We start from the raw sequence: 21,467 nt of genomic DNA, 5'->3' as shown, positions 1-21,467 counted from the left end.
ACAGCTTGGTTTTGAGCTGTCATTTTCAAAGTGCTGTGGAATCCATATGAAACAGAGTTTAGACATGGGCTGTTCCTATCTTGCAGTTATACATTGTGCACTGTCACAGTGTGGGACTCACCCCTGCGGCGCCTCCTGCTGGTCTCTCAGGGAATTAGCTCTTCCAGCCTCCGGAGCACCCTCTGCAGGCCAGTGTCCTGCTTGCTGCTGGCCCCCATGTCCCTCCCACACCCCAGTGCCCCTTTTACTGAGGGTGCTGCCCCCTGGCAGTACCCCCACAGTCTCTGGGTCTCCCCCTCCCAGGGGAACCCTCACCCACTATCCCCACCTCGCCTCCATCTTTAGCTACTGCCAGTCACCATTAAGCCCCCGCACGCTGGGACGGACTGCAGTGTATAAGCCAATCATCACAGACAAGCGGGGGTTGGACCTGCTGCCTCTGCCTACCCGTGGGCTGCCCCCTGCAACCCCAGTACCCGTTTTTAGGCCATCTACCAGGCCTGCAGCCTGGGGCTTTTCCATTCTGGAGCATCCCAGCTCCTCTGGCCTTCCCCAGCCCTGTTCCACTCCAGGTACCCTCTCAAGCTCCCCAGCAGCCAGGACCATCTCCCTCTACAGGCAGAGAGATAGTGTCTGCTCCTGGCCAACTGCTCTCTTATAAGGTCCAGCTGAGCCCTGATTGGGGTGTGGCCACATCTGAGCCTGCTTCCCCCAATCAGCCTGGAAACTGCTTGCTCCCAGCCACAGCCCTTTCCTGGGCTATTTTAAGCCCTTTAAGGCTGGAGTGGGAGACCAACCCGCTACATGCACATTTTACTAATGCAGACTGATGATACATCAATGTCCAAATTAAGGCGAAATTATTTACTGGCAATTCTCTTAGTCATAGTCTCATCTTTTAGCCTCCCACAGAGACACTCAAGGACAGTTGGTGTCATGCCTCCATGAATCAAGAGGCAAAATAAATATACATAAATTCCATCATGGCCCATCTCTCCAATTAGACAATTCCAGCGCAAGAGAAGTGTTGGAAGAGGAATAACGGAAAGAAGAAGTGTAGTAAGAGGCGCCTTTCTCACAGGAGAAAAGAACAGGATGAAACGGAGAAAAGGAAACTATGACAAGCAGAATTATTGGTGAGTAACTTTCGTTTGTCAAATGATTCTCTTCTCCCATGCTAGTGTAACCCACACACCTTCTGGGTGTGGTGTTCTGTCCCATCTAGTGGCATCAAGACCACTTAGAGAGAGAGATTAATGAGTTTGCTATACAGCCTTAGCTAACAGCCAATTGGCTTTTAGCTCATGCACTAAGCTCCAGAGGTCTCGTCCTGCCCACCAACGACCGGGTCAGTCGACATTACACTAGCACAGGGACAGTAAGAGAGTTGGTGGATATCGTAAGTAGCACTCTGTGAAGGAGGTTTCTGAACCTCAAGTTCAATGGAAAGCCAGTTGGTAACACACCATGAATGTGTAAGGGAATGACTACATTTCCTTATGCACTTTTGGAGACTGATACTTCAGCTCTTACTGTCCAGAAAATAGAAATACCCCTACCTTGAAGAATGTTGGACTTGCTCAGATGTCAGTTAGGTGGGAGCTTTGCCAGTTCACACCAGCTGAAGAGCTGCCTCCTAGATTTAGCTAGCAATAATGATAATAGCAGATGCCTTTCTCTGAAGGATCCCTGAAAACATACAAACAACTTGGTACTCTTGAGAATGAGACAAGTTAAAACTTTATAACACATTTAATGTCTAGTGAATACCAGGAGAGGCAGGAATTGACAGGGCAGGAGCACAGATCTCTGGCCAGGTAATGAAGCTCATGCCCTGCACAGAGTTAGCATAATAACAGACCTTCTCGTATGAAGTCCCAGATAAATGTGTGTGTTGTCGTTGGTTGCTTTCACTTCTACTCTAAAGACCCCTTATTCTTAGCACAGGATTCTAATGCAGAATAAAGTACACTGCCTTAAAATCTCTCTCTCTCTCTCTCTCTCTCTCTCTGATTTTGTTCACGCTACATGAGCTCCAAAGAGTCTAAATGCTCAGAGGGATTAGGGATGTTAGATTTCTCTGTCTTTCCCTTCTTGTTGTCCTTGACTGTAGGGAAGAGGGAACAAAAAGAATGAGAAATTAGGAGAGGAGGCAAAGCAGGAGGACCCTAAGGCGAGGAGAAGGCTTTCAGGATGGCAACTGGAGATGGAATGGGGTTTACACACAGGGGACAGCAGGTCCCTGACTTTCTGTGACAGGATGGGAGAAGAGAGATGAACAAGAGTTTGTATTTTTCCTATAAAGAGATTGCAAGGCACTGTCTGATTTTCCAGTAGTTAAATAAGACGCCATTTTATGAGCTCTGAAAATATCTCTATAGTCTTGTAAGGCTTCCTGAATTATTGATGTTAGACCCTTTTGAGCAGCATACATGATGTATTATTTTTTTAAAAAATATTGTAAAAAGAGTTTCAAGTTCGATTAGAGTTTATTACAGTGGAGTATGAAAAGGAGCTTGTCTTCTCCTTCATGTACTGCAATGAAAAGCACAACAGAAAAGTTATCTTCATTTCTGCAAAATTAAATTGTGCCAAAGTATCATACTTTCCTATTGATCAGAATAAACTTGAGATCTCAATTTGAGAGCTACCCTAACATGAGATTCTCAGGGGATAATACACAAATAACTTGTCATTTTGGTATTAAGTGAACCCATGATATATCAGTTATTTATTATACCAATTTTTTTTTGTACAAAATTACAATTCCCCTCTCAAATACTGAACTCTGAAGCATCACTTAAAACCTGTGGATGAAATCTGCAAGCCATTGCAGTCAGTGGTAAAGCTCTTGTGTACTTTAGGAGGGCCAGAATTTCATCTTGTTTATTATGAACTACATAAATTGTGGTGATGTCGCGTGTATCACTGAACCCATTTTTCAACCATTAAATGACTACCTCTGCAAAACAGATTGTTCTGCAGAGCAATCGGAAGAGCAGTGCAGCATCAAAAGCTGCATCTTCTAAAGTTATAAATACACTCAAAGATTTCTAGAAAATTCATTGGATTTTTCTTTTTTTATTATTACTCTTATTTATAATTTTTTCAAATACAACAAATATACCAAAATGCCAGATTCATCATAATACACAAAGTAAATAAAGAGGGTTAGGATAAAGGGAGGGGAGGGGAAATGACATAAGTATTTTCAGGGTTAATCACAGACTTCTAAAACATAGACATTAATTATAGCTCTCTAAAACATCAGCCCAAATTGCTTTGAATTTTTGGGGTGTTCCCTTTCTGTGGAATACCAGTTGTTTTTGATTGGACGTTCTTTTCGTTCACAACTTCATGTTGACTGTCAACACCATATGACATACTTCTAAATGCTTAGAAATCACATTCTTTATCTTTATTTCCATTACTTTTCAAGTACCAAGGATTATGGAGTAGGAAGCTACTGTGATGAGGTGCCAGTTATGGGTGACAAGAAATACAAGTCTAACAGAATGTAGGGTTGCCAACAGTCCCTTATTACAAGGGATGTCCTTTGTTTTTTTTAATCTCTGTACAAGAAGATCTGGAGTTGCCGAGTGTTGCAAAAAGCAGCAAGAAATATCCCTGGTGAATGTAGGTGAGTAACTGCTTATTGATTATAATAAAATAATAATAATAATATGGGGACGGGATGCTAAAAAAACCGTCCCTTATTTTGGAAATATTATATTGGCAACCCTAGGTGGCGCTAGCGTAAAGTGCATTTATGTACGAATGCACTCACATTTCCTCTTTGCAGCCTAGAAGCTGAGAGAGAACTGCACTTTAAAATTGGGGCCCAGAAAAAAAGCAATAGCAACTGGAAGGCTCTGTTTTTGTAATTCAGCAATACAAGGACTAAGGATCATATGTGCTAGATTTTTGCTACTTTGTTTGAATTTAGTGGTACATACTGTAAGAAAACTGTAATGAATTGTGCTAGTCATATATATATTAGAAAAATGAATATATATATTAGAAAAATGAATATTGTAAAAGAAAATATAAAGGAATTTTTGCTTTTGTATTTGTCTCTGCTGATCCAGCATTTCCAAACTTAGTTAAAACAGTTTCAGAGTTGTGTGAAACCAGGTTGTGTGTCTTATTTCATAAAACCTTGATCAGTGATTGACAATGTGATTGACAATAAGAAAGTGGAGAAGAACAGGGGAAGAACATAGAAGGGACTAGAGAAAAGAAAAAAAGTCACCTTGCTCCCGGGAGAGGTAATTTTGCCAATTACTTTTCTTGACTTGTCTGTATTTGCATTTATATGCAATACATAGGTGATAATAGCATTGTCTTAAAACACTCAAAATAAAGGCTGCAAGAAACTGTTTTAAATTGGAGTGTATCTCATTTGTCACCCAACAATACCATTGTGTGAGAGTACACATACTGTTAACCCACTAGTTTCATTACTGCATATAGTAAATGTGCCGAAAGACGGGAGCCAGTAAAAGAATTTCTTTTGAACTTAAATTACTTGCAACATAAGTGATCCTTAACCTGATCCATCTGTATTCACTCTAAAATGTAGAGGGTGAGTTATATAAGGGTAGGATTAAGCACTTTCTGAAATCAGGATTGCACAACAATACTGTACAACAACTCTTTATGGATCCCCAGGGCACATTGTGGTAATAGATTATCCAATGAGTTTTTTTTAAAAGTTCATGGTTATTCTTTTAAAGCCGATTCATCAGCGCTCCAGTGACAGTGAAAATTATGTGAAAGCCTTTTTGACCTAACCCACATTGCTAGCTTGGAACATTCAGCAGCTACTAGTAACCTTTGACATTTCTTTCCTTTGTTCTAACTTTGTTGCCTGCTGTCCCCATAATTGCTGCTTTTGCTGAAACTCTTTGGTTGATGAAAGTTCAGAAAATGACGATGTAACAGTAATAAATCTCACCATATGGAGTGTGGGGGGGGAAATGGAAAGAAGAAAACAAAAATACAAATGAGCACAGTTGTATCTTGGAAGCAAAGAAAGAAGGAGGAATCTAAACTCACATTTATCGTATTTTTATGTATCTAAATAGACCATAGTTTTGCATACAAATGTATCTAATAAAGGTTCCATTTATTAACGACAGCACAAAACAGCATAACAAAAAATGCTAGCTGTATGCTGCCATCTGCTGATTTTTTTATATAATAAAAGGCTAGCCGCTAACAGACTTTATTGCAACACCTTGTCCCTCTAAGAGGTGTGGATCTTTTTCATGAGATTGGCTTGTCTCTAAAAAATATTAAAATAGTATGTAACCCTTTTGCCAAGTGGTGTTGGTCTGGTTCAATATCTAGGGATTCCTCTTAAAATTACAAAACAAAAAACCAAAACTGGCTTGAGACCCATCTTCCCCCAGAAACCTCTGAAAATTAAATGCAATACTTCCCCACTTGCATGCACTGAGTCTGTGTTTAACAGACAGGGGGAAAGGGACCACAGCATTAATTTGGGGAAACACAGCAACAGTGACTCAAAAGTATCCAAACAAGTAAAACACCCACCTCCACAGTATCTTGGGCAGTAGTCCTTTGCCTCAGTTTACCACCTTGCTGTGTGACAGTCCAATAGATGAAAGTCTCTTTAACATACCACTCCCCATTTCCTGCTGCTACACACCACTCATGGCTTATCAGCTGAAGTCAGCAGAAAAATCCCCGAATCCAGGGTGGATTCACCTCCAGTGCCTGTTCCACCAAAGGGGACATAAGTGACGCCTCTGTCTCTGCTGTGTCCTTAGCCCAGCCCAGAACAGGCCTGCAATGTCCTGACCACCTAGCAAAGCTATTAGTAATTACAGCTCTCAGGTTTCCTGGATGGGGGGCACCTTTGGTGCTGCGTTTCTCACCGTGCTGATTTTAGCCACAATGCCATGTTCCACCACCTAGCCCAGTTTTCAGAGGTTTCAGCTCTTAGTTATGTCAGTGGATAGTGGGGAACCTCACTGCTGCTGCCTCCTCTGCACTGTCTTTCTCTGGAACACTGTCTCCACATCAGGCCTAAAGCTCAGCCCCATAGACCAGCTTAGCAATGATTTCAGCTCTAGCAATCACTGAGATAAAGACAAAGCTTCTCAAGTGAGTCTGGTCAGCTTTATCTTTAAACACTGGAGGAATAAGGGGACAAATAGCATCTAGAATCCTTAAAGAGTCCCCACCTCCTTCTGACTGTCACCTGGTTTTCCTTCACTGCCTGATGCTTAGTGAGTGAGGTTACAGTTAGGGTGACCATATTAAGTACAGTTCTACTGCATTTTAGTCATAGAAAAAGGAGAACAACATTTAATTGTCCCTGCATCCAAAACTTACATGAATTTTAACCCAAAGCAGCTAGAATTGATCATATTGACAAAGAAGGTATGTCTATGGATCACCTTGACTAAGTAGGTGTGTCTATGCAAATAACGTCTACTCCTGAGGTGTTTTCTCACAGTTCATCAGTTGATGGCAAACAATTAAGAGAGCTCATTCAGAGCACTGACTTTCCAGTTATAAAGTCAGAGGGCCAAACTCACTGTTGGCATAAGCAGGTGTAAGTCTATTGAAACCAATGGAGTTGTGCCTAGTGGCCCACTGGGGAATCTAGCCCATGGTTGCCAAAAACTGTAGTAATTATTACTAGCTTGTGCCATATACTGTTTCTTCGTTGATATTAATTTAAAGAGAAGTTGCTCTGCTTTTTACAGTTCCGCTGATGAAACTTTTATTTCTTACAGTTCTCTCTCACTATCCCTTGGGTAACTGGGATTCAGACTATTTAATGTGAAAAAGTCTCATTTTTGTGGAACTCTCATTCTAAGGCATATAATTACACATTCGGCTCTTGAAGGTACGGTTATAATGTTATACCGATTCTCAGATGGTGGAGCCCTGGAGGCTCGCCATCTGTTTTCATGTATTTTTAATAATTTACTGACTGTTACTATAGTTCAGAACTCTAACATTCTGATGCAGTGTATAATGAATTGAATCGCTGCAAATGAAGATATGGGAAATTACTTGTTCTCTTGGTTAGTTGATATTGATATCAATACATACAAAAAAAGGTGATCACATAGTGCTCTGTGGGTGAAATCCTGGCTCCATTGAATCATTGGGAGTTAGCATTGACTTCACTGGGGTCAGAATTTCATCCTATGTGCCTTTGTCACAATCTGTGAAGACACTTAGGCCCCAGCCTGCATTGGGCTTTGTACAGGTGTAGTTCCATTGACTTTAGTGAAATGTCATAAAGGTGCAAGTCTCAACCCATGTTAAGCTCATTGCCAGAAGGAGGCTTTAACTGACCATTTGAGGATGCAGGAATATTGTGGCAATGGCTTTGTATATGGAAAATTAAATTGTTTTTAACTAATACTTGAAAGTTTGATCTGAACCAGCCCCCAGGCCTTCAAATGGCTTTTAACCTGGCATCATTATAAACTGTGCTAAGCTTAAATTGCTCCAAAATCTAAATAAATAACAGTGCAAGAGACGACTTAATATGCCTGTACTACAGTCAGATTTTACAGAATTCTGTCATCACTTGTATGATGCTATAATTAAGAGGACATTGTTAAGGTAAATAGGCCTCCAATTGACCTACCTTAATTTTACTTATAGCTGTGTTCAAAACTGATATAATTCTTTATATTTTTAATGTACCCTACTGGATGTTCTTTTAAAACAACCATTAGTACTGGTAATCCAAATATTATATTTATTCTTACATACACGCACGTGTGCGTGCGCGCGCACACACACACACACACACATTCTCTTCCACTTCTAAGAGTAAGAAAACAACTGTTTTTAGAGAGTGGGATGTTGGGCTTTGAAATTTCCGAACATTTATGGTCATACCCCATAAACAATAGCATCACCAAAATCTGACAGATAGAAGTGCATAATTTTGACTGTTGTCCTTCATCACTTAAAATCATTGATTCTTTAAAACGTGACTATGATGTTCATGAAATGTTTGATGTTGTTAAAGTTCTCTCTTTATCCACACAATGGGAAGTGCCCATTCTGCCTCACCAGTGTGCTGCAACAGTAAAGGCAGTAATTATTCTACAATACAGAACACCAGAAGAGTATTGGATTAACAGCATAGTGCTAGCCTCTTTTTTCTGCCTGGGTACAGTAAGACATACATTAACAATCTACCGTAATTGTTTGCTTGCTTCCTTTTCTAGGCTTTCGCCACAACCATCTTAATATTATTTAAATACAGTTCTTAGCTGTGATTTGTAAATGGTTTTACCACAGTCTATAACAGCACCACAGTGATGTGAGCTGCCACACTAACAAGTAACACAAATATTCTGTAACTAGAGCCATTAATACATTGCAGTTTGTAGGAAGCTCTGAGTGTTGCAATGAAAAAGCTTCCAATATAGCACTGACTGTTGGTAACCAAAAACAAATGTAACCCTGAAATAACTCACAAGCAGACTATGTAGTAAATAACTATTTATCAGTTCTGAGGTGTTGAGTTTTTAAAATGCAGATACTGATAAACAGCTCATGTAATGTCGCATTTACTGTAGAGTCCATGCTTTGCAATGTCTGAACTCTGCAGTTACATTGGTCAATATGCCTTTGCCTTTCCCTTCTCCATCCCCACCAAAAAGATTTGAACCGCAGAATCTAGGCCTACTGAATAATTTCCTTTCTATTTTTCTGTACTGAAATCTCTTTCAGGAGGGAAGTGGATAGGTTCCGGGATGTTATTTTAAAGCTACAATATTACAAATGATATTTTTCAGCGTGAGTCTCTTTTCTTTCTTAAAGTTCTGTTTTTTGCATTCAAGAAGATCATTAACAGACAAGAGTATCAAATGTTACATCAGATAAAGGAAGTAAAAGGAGAACTGTATTTTATTATAAAGCACTCAGGACACATAAATGCTTAGTTTTGTCTTTATTTTTTTACAAATTAACAGTCTGTAACACAATTAATACAAATTCTAATGAATAAACTTTCTTGACATACATCTAACCTTCTTTATAAAACTCAGTATCAAATTCCAATAATACCTTGGACAACACATTGATTAACTTGAATATAATTCAGATATCAGTAGAGTCTAAACTGACAATCAATTGATTTATCATGAGAAAAGTCCTAAGATATTCTTATACATGCCTCAAAGGTGACAGAAGCTTTCTTTGGTGGTGTGCTCTTGTGTGTACTTTTCAGCAGAGTAAAGTAGGTTCATATTTCCATTTATAACATGAGCTTTGTGGTACAGTCTGTACATTTAGGATAACTTTTTCTCCATCAGAGACATCATACTCTGTACTCTTAAGTCAGTGACAAAGGTAAGGTAAGAGTCTCAAAAGTAGTTAGGCTTCTAACTTCCACTGCGGCTTGAGTCAGTGGACCATTCCCAGGACATAAAATAAGGGTTAAATGCTGAATCAGTAGGCAACTTCAAAGTTATGAAATGGTGAATCAGTGCCCCAAATTGGCATATGTAATGACAGCCCAATACATAATGTATGAGTGAGAGTGACTGTTAATTACATTTGGAGTCTCTTAACTGTAGATCTGATTTTGTTTTGTTCAAAATGGAAGGACAATACAATCTTTGCATTTGCTTGTTACGAATAGGGACATCAAAGGGGTATTAAAGTGTTTTCTGCAATTTAGTATCCATAAGAGGAATTTTGAGTCCTGAAGTCTAAGTTATAGAATTTGTGGTGTACACTTTGGAGTATTTCTCATTGAAGAAATAGTTTACTAGATAAGGTAGCAATTTATTTGTGGTAGGCCACCATCTGAGTGCTTCTTCTAATCAATTCTTCCTCAGTTGTGGAGTATCCTGTGTTTAGAAAATGTGTAATTTATAGATATGTTTATAGAAATCCTGGCCAGGTAAATTAAATTGAATCTGAGCTGTTCAAAATTCAGGAAGTGTTATGTGAAAAAGTCTCCAGAAGTCCCCATTGGCATCCCATCTTTCAAAGTTAGCATCCTTCAGTACTGGAGGAAAAATCCGGATGAGAAAACTGATACTTCCCTAAAACACCACCCTGCCTCTTTCCATATTTACAGAGTAATCTGTAATAAACAGTGTTATATGAACTCCTGAGGGAGCAAAGGGTCTTTCCTACGAATCAGGATAGAACAAATAAAAGGCAATAATCTGCTTTAATGATTTCCCATGTAGGACTGCAGTTTTGGATGACTGTAAAATGTAACCTGTTCCAGACAGCAAATTATAGCTGCCCAGCTACAGAATTAAGGGAGATGAGGTGGGTAAGGTAATATCTTTTATTGAACCTGTGACAAGTTGGGTCACAGAAACTCCCTCAAGACTGTCACTAGATGTGTTAGGATACCACTGAGAACAAACCCCGCTGCCAGAAGAGGTTTCCCTCCACTCCTGTCTTGCTGAGTTAGACACTTCAGTCAGCTTCGGCACAGATCCAAGGGTTGAGCCACACCTCTCTGCAGTTCACTGAAACTGAGATCCACTCCGTTCATGGACTTCTTAGTTAACAGGAACTTTCCTAGCACCCAGTATTCAGTCTTTCTGGGAGCCAAAACCCCAAATAAATCCATTTTACTTTGTATAAAGCTTATACAAGGTAAACTCATAAATTGTCCACCCTCTATAACACTGATAGAGAGATATCCACTTCTGTTTACTCCCCCAGGTATTAATTACTTACTCTGGGTTAATTAAGAAGCAAAAGTGATTTTATTAAATATAAAAAGTAGGATTTAAGTGGTTCCAAGTAATAACAGACAGAACAAAGTAAGTTACCAAGCAAAATAAAACAAAACACGCAAGTCTAAGCCTAATACAGTAGGAAACTGAATACAGGTAAATCTCACCCTCAGAGATGTTCCAATAAGCTTCTTTCCTAGTCTGGGCCCAATCCTTTTCAGACCAACATTGTGGCTTATGGCCTGGGTCCAGCAATCACTCACACCCCCGTAGTTATAACCCTTTTTTCCAGTTTCTTTTAGGCATCTCTTTGGGGTGGAGAGGCCATCTCTTGAGCCAGCTGAAGACAAAATAGAGGGGCTTCCACGGCTTTTTATACTTTCTCTTCTGGGCAAAAAATCCCTTTGTTCTTCTGTGCAAAATCACAGCAAGAAGATGGAGTTTGTAGCCACCTGGGCAAGTCACATGTCTATGAATGATTCAGCTTTTTTCAGGCCAGTGCCATTGTTTACATGTTAGTTTGAATGTTCCCAGGAAAGCTCAGATGTGGATTGGCGTCTCCCAAAGTCCATTGTCAGTTAAGTGTTTCTTGATTGGGCACTTACTGAGAATACTCCTTTCTCAAGAAGCTGACCAAATGCTTCACTGAGGCTACTTAGAATCAAACACATTGAGATAAAAGTACATAGCTAATATTCATAACTTCAAATACAGAATGATACACACAGCATAATCATAAGCAGCAGACTACAACCTTTCTATAGACACCTTATTTGACCTCCTTTGTACAGGATTTGGTGCAACTATAGGACCTTTGTTGCAACAATGATCTATACGGTCACAGTTCATGTCAATAATGTCACAGAACCAACTTCTTTTGGTGAGAGAGACAAGCTTTTGAGCTTACACAGAGCTCATCTTCAGGTCTGGGAAAGGTACTCTACACAGCAATTAAATGCCTGTGGCTGGCCTGGGTCAGCTGACTCAGGCTCGCGAGGCTCTGGCTGTAAAATTGCTGTGAAGACATTTGGGCTCCAGCTGGAGCCCAAGCTCTGGGACCCCGTGAGGGGCGAGGGTCCCAGAGCCCAAATGTCTACACTGCAATTTTTAGCCCTGCAGCCCAAGCTCTGAAAGCTTATATCAGCTGATCCAGGCCAGCCATGCCATGGGTCTTGTATTCCAGTGTAGACATTGCCACAGTGGAACAGATTGTTTAGCACAAGTAGTTAACACATATTTCAAGGGAACATTCAAGGTGAAGTGGTCCATTAATACCTCTCCAGTGTTAGTGGGTTATAGATTGTTCTAATAAGCCATAAATCCAGTGTCTCTATTCAGTCCATGATTTTTAGTGTCTAGCAAAGTTCTGAATTTAAGCTCTGCTCATCTTTTGAAGGTGTTGTGCAGGTTTCCTTTGAGGAGGATAGTGGTCTGATACAGACTGATTGCTTTGTGAAAAGTGTTCACCCACAGGTGAAACTTTTTTAGTCTTTTATTTTTCTGCCTGAGTTTATTTGAGAGTATCGCGATTATCTTGTTTCACTCACATAGTTGTTATTGGGGCATTTAGTGCACTGGATGAGGTGCACCATATATTGTGATAGGCATCTGTTAGGACCCATGGGTCTTGAAAGCTGTGTTGTGGGGTGTGTGGCTCATCACAGAGGTAGAAATATATCTACAGGTTTTGGATCTGTTGTTCTGGCAGGGTCTGGTGCTGCTTTGAGTTGGTGTGTCCTGGTTTGTGGGGAGCTTACTTCTGATGATGAACTTGGAGAGGTTGGGGAGTTGTTTGAAGGCCAGAAGTGGGAGGAAACATTTCTTTCAGGATATGGTTCCCATAGAGTATGGGATGTAATTATTTAATGATACTCCATATGGGTTCCAGTGTTGGGTGGAAAGTGACAACTAGGGGTATGTGATCAGTGGGGGTTTTATTTCCATACTAAAGTAAGCTCTCTCGGGGTATTTGGATGTCACATTCCATGATGTGGGGAGTTACATTGAGTCTGCCTGGTAGGTGCCAGCAGAGATGCACATGGAAAACCTCCAAACCACAAGCTTGTGGGCATTCACTGACAGAGACAGCTAAGTGCTCAATAACAACCCCTTATATGGCAACAATGGTCATGAGTGAGGTTAAACAGGGAATTTAGCAGGGAAATTAGAGGGCAATTATTGGGCCAAGTCTGAGACCAGAGCTGCCCACCTGGGGTGGGGGAGGGCTGTTGATCACAATAAAGGGGAAACGCAAAAGGATCTCGGTGCTCACTCCTCGGGATGTGGGGGAGGTAAATGGGTGGTATAGCTATGCTTCTGCAGGGTGTAGCTGAGCTTCTGCTACAATAAACACTCGACCATAACAGAAGACTCCAGTCTCCATGTGTTCCTGTGTGTCCGTTGGCCATGTCTGAAGACATAGGATACCCTAACTGCATGTCTGTCTGTCGTGTCTGAAGGCATACCCCAATACATGATGCAATCTACTTTTCTGGTGGAGTGATCTTCTCTCTTAAAGGCAGTTTTGAGTGTGTTAAGGTGTATAACCCAGACTTAAGTATCATGTGAATGTCTTTGTTAAGCTGCTGTTATACTCCTGCCAATCAATAACTTGCCCACCTGTTTTATACTGCTTAAGAACTGGAGTATGCTTGTTCTGAATTTGAGTGGCTGTGTCAATGATGAATTTAGTTCCTTTTCCTATTCTCAGTTTACCTGTGTACAGTTCTTGTTTACCCTGTGGCTTTCTTATAGGGAAGAAAGCAAACTGTCAGAACTAAATCAAGGAGTCTGCTGCCAGAGCAATGGCACGTTGCTTTTGTTAATGATGAAGAGCCAAGAAACATTTCACGTATGCTCATTATTGCAAAAATAAGCTCGGCGGCCTAAAGGGAGAAGTAGAAACAATCAGGAAGATATGGGTAAATGTGAGCTGTATGAAAGAAATCTGATCTGTGTGTAACCCGCACACCTCCTGCGTGTGGTGTTCTGACCTCTCTAGTGGCACCGAGGCCACTTAGAGATTAATGAGTCTGCTACAGCCTTAGCTGAGAGCCATGTGGCTTTTAGCTCATGCAGTAGAGGCTTACGCATTTAGCTCTAGAGGTTCCAGGTTTGATCCTGCCTGCCGACAAACGGGGGTCTATCAGTATTACCTATGCTTAGTGCAGTGTATAAGGCAGCAGATTCCAAGATTTTCAAGTAGAAAAATGTCATCCCGGGGAGGAAAAAATGTGATACATGGACAGAAATGATTGTCAGGATAGTAAAAAGAAGCAAAAAAAAAAAAGGGGAGTGAGTACAAAAAATAATAGCAGAGCATAAGGAGTTGCAGGGAGTTGAAGGTAGGTGGTGATTCAGTATTACATCTGTAAGCAGAGTCAGGATGAGCTCTACCCTGACATCTGGTGGTGAGTTGTGGCAAAGAACTTCAGGGGCTGATCTCATTTGCGTAGGCACACCCAACCCGCCTAGATGGTCACTTTGTCTGCTGTGGGATCCCCAGTTTCTCTGTTTGGGGCAGGAAGAATAAAGTGTTATTCTGATTATGTGAATCAAGGACAGTGGAACTGTACTTGGCTTTTTGTTATGCTGGAGGGACTCACCATCACATAAGTAGCACTCACTAGGCAAGGGACGTGGGTTCCAAAACTCAGTGAATAGAGAGAGGCTGGGGACAGTCATTTGCACCTTGTGGTATGGGCCTCTTCTAAGGGCCCTAAATGCCAACTGCATCATCATCTCTCTCTATTGTATAAGAGCAGAGCTAATTTTGTTTCCATTAGGAGTCTGGTTACAGATTACAGAGCTGAATTCACCTTGGGACAATGGTGTGCCAGCACTGGGGGTCCTTTACTATTAGCTGAAATCACTGAGTACTGTGTTACGTAGTAGGGAGCCTGAAGATATATTGGTGAGAGGCTCGCAGGACAGGTACTTGAGAGGAGCAGCTGGCAGAACAGCTTGCAGGAGGGCTACTGGAGAGAAACCCCCGGAGAGGTGGGGCAGTTGGAGCACATAAGGTGCCCCTTTACTTCCTCCCCCCCCTCCCCCATTTCCACACAGGCTGGGGGGGATTAAAACTCGGCAGATGAACTTTTGAACTCTGGGCTCACCAAGGAGAGGGACAGAGACTTTTGGGTTGCTGGACTCAAGAACAAAAGGGAAAGGACACAGCCTAATTGGCTTGGGGTGGGTTTTTGCTCATGGTTTCTGTTATGAATCCTGTTGGTGGTGTTTCCCCAACATAATGCCACATTGTTTCTCTCTATTATTAAAAGGCTTTTGCTACACTCAGACTCTGTGCTTGCAAGAGGGGAAGTATTGCCTCTTAGAGGAGCCCAGGGTGGGTGGTATTTATTTGTCCCAAGTCACTGGGTGGTCGCTTGAGCCGGTTTTGCATTGTGTTATCGGAACTTTAGATACTGAACCCGGCCCTTGTTGCTGCCAACTCTGATGGGCAGAAGGGTTACATATCTTAATGATATTTTTGCCAAAAGTGGTAAATGAGGATGTAAAGATTAGCATCTATGTAACCTCAGCCCCGAGGTGTGGCTGCAGCCTTCTCCCTTTTCTCCCCTCCGGGTTATGGGTCCTGGATTCACCTATAAGGGCGCCTAGTACCTCCTAATGTAGTGCCAATCTTTAAAAAAGGGAAGAAGGAGGATCCTGGGAACTACAGGCCAGTCAGCCTCACCTCAGTCCCTGGAAAAATCATGGAGCAGGTCCTCAAAGAATCAATCCTGAAGCACTTACATGAGAGGAAAGTGATCAGGAACAGTCAACATGGATTCACCAAGGGAAGGTCATGCCTGACTAATCTAATCGCCCTTTATGATGAGATTACTGGTTCTGTGGATGAAGGGAAAGCAGTGGATGTATTGTTTCTTGACTTTAGCAAAGCTTTTGACACGGTCAAGAAGGATGTGGATAAATTGGAGAGAGTCCAGGGAAGGGCAACAAAAATGATTAGGGGTCTAGAGCACATGACTTATGAGGAGAGGCTGAGGGAGCTGGGATTGTTTAGTCTGCAGAAGAGAAGAATGAGGGGGGATTTGATAGCTGCTTTCAACTACCTGAAAGGGGGTTCCAAAGAGGATGGCTCTAGACTGTTCTCAATGGTAGCAGATGACAGAACGAGGAGTAATGGTCTCAAGTTGCAATGGGGGAGGTTTAGATTGGATATTAGGAAAAACTTTTTCACTAAGAGGGTGGTGAAACACTGGAATGCGTTACCTAGGGAGGTGGTAGATTCTCCTTCCTTAGAGGTTTTTAAGGTCAGGCTTGACAAAGCCCTGGCTGGGATGATTTAACTGGGAATTGGTCCTGCTTCGAGCAGGGGGTTGGACTAGATGACCTTCTGGGGTCCCTTCCAACCCTGATATTCTATGATTCTATGATTCCTGGTACTAGGAAACCTCTCCTAATGTAGAGAATACAGAGGGTTTGTTTCTTGGGGAAATATTTAATACACAATCTCATATAGAGGAGTGTTTGTCAGATCACACAAAAATAAAATAGCAATCAGATTTCCCAAGGTAATAAAATAATGGAACTTTATTAGGCCTGGGGAACTCTGAATAAAGGACAGTGGAAAAGGAGATTAGGGTAATAAATGACAAAACAACAATATGTAACTCTACCCTCTCAACATGTACAGCCAATACAAATCACCCTGTGCTCCCTCCTAGCAACTGCCTAGGCAAATAGCAAGTTTAGGCAGAGTTCATAATGTGTGGTGCGGCATTAACTGGTTTAAAAATCAATTAATTTATTGATTAAATAGCAAAATCAATAAACAGGTAGTATCCACACCAAGATCATCCTTGTGGTTCTTTGGTATGGATAGCAATGTGCAGTTAGGCTGGCTCTTGGTATCCTGACTGTGACTGTCCTCAGCCTCTGGGGTTTCTGGTCTCTGCTGAGATGACACTGTTCAATATCCCAGACATCCCAAAAGGAATCAAAGTGTGCCCTTGGGTAGGAATGTGGAGGGTAAAAGGGCTGTAGTCCAGGGTCAAGTTCCCTAAGTGCTCAGTATGGTATTTCAGGAGCACCCCGCTCCTAAGGAGTTACACCTAATACTAAAATTTCTGATTTCTCAATGCTAATCATTCTCAGGAATAGCAAGGCTACAAATGCTAAGGGCCTCTAGGGTAAGTTAAGACAAGAGTAGGACATGGATATTAATACGAAGAAAAGAGATGCAAGGTTTTACAGAGGAAGGGCAGGCATATTATTTAAAGTGAGGGAGGGGAAAAAATTCAAATGGTGCTTTTAGGTAAGTTGGCTTGTCATGGCTGACCTTGTTTTCAGCCCCTACAACTAAAACGCTTGGTCAAGCCCCCTTTGTCTGCCATCTTGATTACTGTAACTTACTCCTCCTCTCCAGCCTCCTCAGCATTTGTGTTTCTGCTCTCAAGTTCATACACAACATAGATGACATCTTCCTTGCCCTTTGCTCTGAACATGTCTCCCCTCGTTTTGAATCCCTCCTGTGGCTCTGTCTCCTAACACATCAAGTTTAAGCTACTTCTCTTTGCCTGCTGTGCCCTACTTAATTTTGCCCCTACCCACTTTTCTTCTCCTGTCTGTTTATTTCAGCTCCTCTCCCCTTCTACACCAATGATGACAGCCCCAACATAGCATTTGCCTGCTTCATCTACAGTGGTACTTGTGCTTTCTTTTGTGCTATTTCACTATTTTCTGAACTGAGCTAATCTGCAAATCCAGTATCCGCTCCACATTCAAATTCCTCTCTATTCACTTCTGAGGTGATACCAACCAACTAAGCATGGTGATGGAAAGGGCAAATGCGGGTAATGTCAGATTTCTGATTTTTAAAAAAGGAGCATCAACATATTGCCAATTGTCAGTGTGATCACGTTATTTCTTTGGCTTATTCCTCCCTCCTATCTTCTGTTTTTCTCTGCTCACTCTAGATTCAAAGCTTTTTAGGAGTGATTGCTTCTTAGCAGAGAGTGTTTATCCAGTGCCTAGCACATAGAGAGAACCGTTGGAAACAAATAATAAATAAGAATGAGGATGGTGAAATGTTCGCTGTATCTTTTTCCTAAAAGTGTACAGCTGAAAAATATTTCCTTGATGCATTTTCAGAACTAAAGTCAGAGTCAGGACTAGCCCACTGGAGGCCCTAAGCAGGAATATTTTTGCGGGCCCCCTTACACCCCCCCCCAAAGTGCTAATGGCATTTTTCCACAAACCAAAAAATATACTGACACAACACATACCAATGCACTTGTTAAAAAGGCCACATTAAATAAGATGAATGATATTTTGGGGGTAATGCTAAATTGGGGACCCCTTGAGATATTCAGGGCCTTAGCAATTGCTTAGTCTGTTTATTCCTAGCACCATGACTGAAGAGCGTTAGATAAAAAGGACTTTCTTTTCTTTTTCTTTCTTTCTTACTAGTTTGCTGTGTAATAGTGTGATGAGTCTAACACACAGTGACATAAAAGAACCTACAGAAGGGAAGGAGATGGTAAGTAGCAGTATTTTAACCACATCAGTGCTAAGAGAATATGCTTGGAATGTCGAGGAAATATGCCACTCCATTGTGGTTGACTACGCCTCGTAAACTGTGTGACATTCCAAGGTTTGAAAAGCCAGTCTGACCTCTCAGCCCTGATATAGTCCTGACACTGGACATTCCATTAATTTAAGAACTGTCATGGACACCCCCTCACAAAATGCAGTAGCAGAGGGGTTTATTTCTTCTGGAATACGTAACTGAAGTAAACAAGCTTTGACTGAAGCAGAAAACCTGTTGCAATATTCCATTTCCAGGATGAAAAAGCTAGTATCAATGCGACAAGACAATGAAATACACCATCCATAAGAGAGGGATGTGGGGAGGCATTCTGGAAAGAAATTATTCATGGAAGCCAGACAGAACAGTATGAAATAGAACAAGTGGCAAGAAAGGGAAATTCTTAGCCCTTTAAAACAGAATGAGAAGACAGAGCAGAAGATGTTTACAAGATAAAGCGAGGCCCGAAAAAACGATCATAGGAATTTCAGTGAACCTGAAGTAGACTGGCATAAGATATCAAAATAACATTTCATTGATCTAATAAGCAAATTAACCTATTCCAGAATTTGATTCATTGGACTATAACAAGGGCATCAATACTGATCCCTTTTGACCTGTACTTAACCAGCTTCTCTCAGCAGCCATAGGGATCTTAACCTCAGAATGGAGATTTCCAAATATAATTCCAATTAATAAATGGTTTATTTAATGGTGGAGTGTGTTGTCCATGAAAAGCCTTTTAAGCGTTTCAGAGAGACTAATTTCTATTATATATTAAAGCAATACTAGCAATGTATTGAAATCTGCAAGGCTCACTACCTTTTCTCCTATTAACCAGGTGGTTTTGTTAATGATAGTATATTATTTTAATTTATTGTACTGGTTTATCATACACTATGTATAGACAAATGTAGAAATTATATGTTCATTGCAAACCTTTGCTAACAATAATAAAAATTAATTCGTTTTAAAAAAAGAATTCTGAAATGATCAAGGAAAGATCCAAGGTGCCAGTGATATGCTGCTCTTATATTAACAAGAATCTCACACAAAAAAGTCCCCCTTTGCTTGTGATAAACCTTGTATTCTGTGTGCTGCGCAGGGGACAAGTCGGGGGACTGACAAATCCATTCACTTTTCCCTTTAAACAAGAACCTCTCTCATCACCACAATAATGAAGGAGGCAGAATCACGGGAAACAGCCATGTTAAATTGGACTTGGCTGGAAATGTTTATACTTTGCTCTGAAAAATATACTGATATAGCGCCACAGTGCTCAGCTTGTGTGCAGTAATATGAAATGGGCACACAGTGTAGAGTATGGGTAACAGGTCTCCCACTCCCCGTTCCTGATCCACAGAGGATATGAGTCTGTTACAGTCCAAACAAGGGAGCGTTGGCTTGTTAGCTCTGGGGATCTCTAGTTCATTCCACCAGTGTCAACCAGCACGTAAATTGGAGCTTGTCCAGGATGTAAAATGCTGTGGGCACCAGTTTCCTTTGATCAAAGGAAGCATGTAAGTCAGTGGTGAGTGTGTGGTACAGGTCAATCTCTGTACCCAGTCCACAAAGAAGAAGGCCTTGTAATGGTGTCCCAGCATTTTCCACTGGGAATTTGTTTGATAATTTCATGATACTTTAGTTCAAGTTGGTTCATTCCAAAGACAGAATATTTGTTCCTTAGAAGTATTTTTATGAGGCTTGGCAGGGATGTTTAAGTAGTAGCCTGGGGATAGTAAAGAAGATGAATTCCATATGAGAAGCAGGGAAATCACTCCATCTTGCCATTCCATTTGGTGGTGGAATTTTAATAAGGAGCTCCTGAGAAGCTCCTCCCATCCAGCACATAACTAATATTGCACACCACTTACTTGCATGGTTATGAAAAATGACATCCATCACAACCAAAACACCTTATGGTTACAGGAGTAGACGTGATTGCTTCTGTAGTTCCTCTGTGCCAGGGAATCCACTTCAGCTGCCTTTCTGAGCTAATCTAACCCAAACCTTCTAGAGAGGTTGTCGCCATTAATAAATAATTGAATTATGTTTATTCATAATAATTTAAATAATATTTGGTACATGGTGGGAACTTCCAGTATAATGGGTCATTTTGGTTAAATAAATAATTGTGCAGATTCTGGATATTTGGGGCTAGGTTCCTAAGCAGCACAACACAGACTTAAAGGGTCATTTGAAGATTCACCCTGTGTAGGGGAATCCCCAGATGGGATAGATCTGCCTTGCTGACACCATCACTCCCCCTCCAAACTTTTGGCTCATGAACTGTGGTTGTGGAAATGGGCACGTGGCCTGCACATTACAATGCCCCAGTGATTGCCAGCTGCTGGTAAATCCATGTGGGGCTATGGGCAGTTGTCATAAAGCTGACCAGCCTCCAGTCATTTTGAGCATGCAGAAAAGACAATGAAGATTGGGAAAAGGTTTACTTTTTTTTATTGAGAGCACATGGGAGACGAAGTGAACACAGTATGTGGCATGACTTGTTGGAATTAAACTTGTCAGAATAAACCCTTTTGTAGAATTAGTTCCTTTTAAAGGTGCAGTACTCAGAAAACAAGCTACGTACTCCAACACACGGGGCCATTGGTTCAGTATACACTCACGTTGAAGAGTGGTACTAGTGCATCACCAGTATTTATTTTATGCAGACCTGAATTTTGCTTGCCAACCCTACTTCGCTTGTGAGATCCAGAGTTGTCACAGCATGAATTCATTCGTCTGCAGGAATCAGTTAAGGGTGAAAGTCCTGTAGATTTTAGGAATTTTGGCAGTTAGTGATCCTGGGTTTAGAAAATTGCAGAGGAGAGTGGATTTTTTGCAGGTTTCTAAGAGAGTGGCAAAAAAAATATGGACTTTGTGGTGTACCTGCTGTTTCCTGAAAGCCTGGCCCTTTTGGAGATTGCTTTGAAACTGCAATACCTGTTTCATTTCAGTCTTATTGCTTTTACTGCTCATCAAGGGGTTTATAGCTTACTGACAGACAGAGAGAGAAGGAAAAAAGAGGCTGTGGCTGAATCCATGCTGCCATGAAGTCTGTAGCGAGGTCATCCGTTTGAACTGCTCTAATTCAGGTTACTGGATCAAACTCACCTTTCATAGTTCTTGAATTATGGTAGATTTTTAAGCTTTTATTTGTAAGACTCATTACAGCACCCCTGTGAGTTAGATAAGTA

General features: G+C 41.2%; 1 long non-coding RNA gene across 1 annotated transcript; it reads left to right on the top strand.

Annotated features, from left to right (window-relative positions):
- The first annotated feature begins 778 nt into the window (after nucleotides 1–778).
- Nucleotides 779–19,205, top strand: LOC122462054. Its single transcript, XR_006284388.1, has 3 exons — nucleotides 779–1,136; nucleotides 18,150–18,219; nucleotides 18,525–19,205. It is a non-coding gene; the product is annotated as an uncharacterized LOC122462054 (long non-coding RNA).
- The last annotated feature ends 2,262 nt before the right edge of the window (nucleotides 19,206–21,467 follow it).

Source organism: Chelonia mydas, chromosome 1, assembly GCF_015237465.2.
Source record: "Chelonia mydas isolate rCheMyd1 chromosome 1, rCheMyd1.pri.v2, whole genome shotgun sequence".
Lineage (NCBI taxonomy): Eukaryota > Metazoa > Chordata > Testudines > Cheloniidae > Chelonia > Chelonia mydas.
The sequence above is the reverse complement of the archived record's forward strand: the minus strand, read 5'-3'. Positions and strand labels throughout refer to the sequence as shown.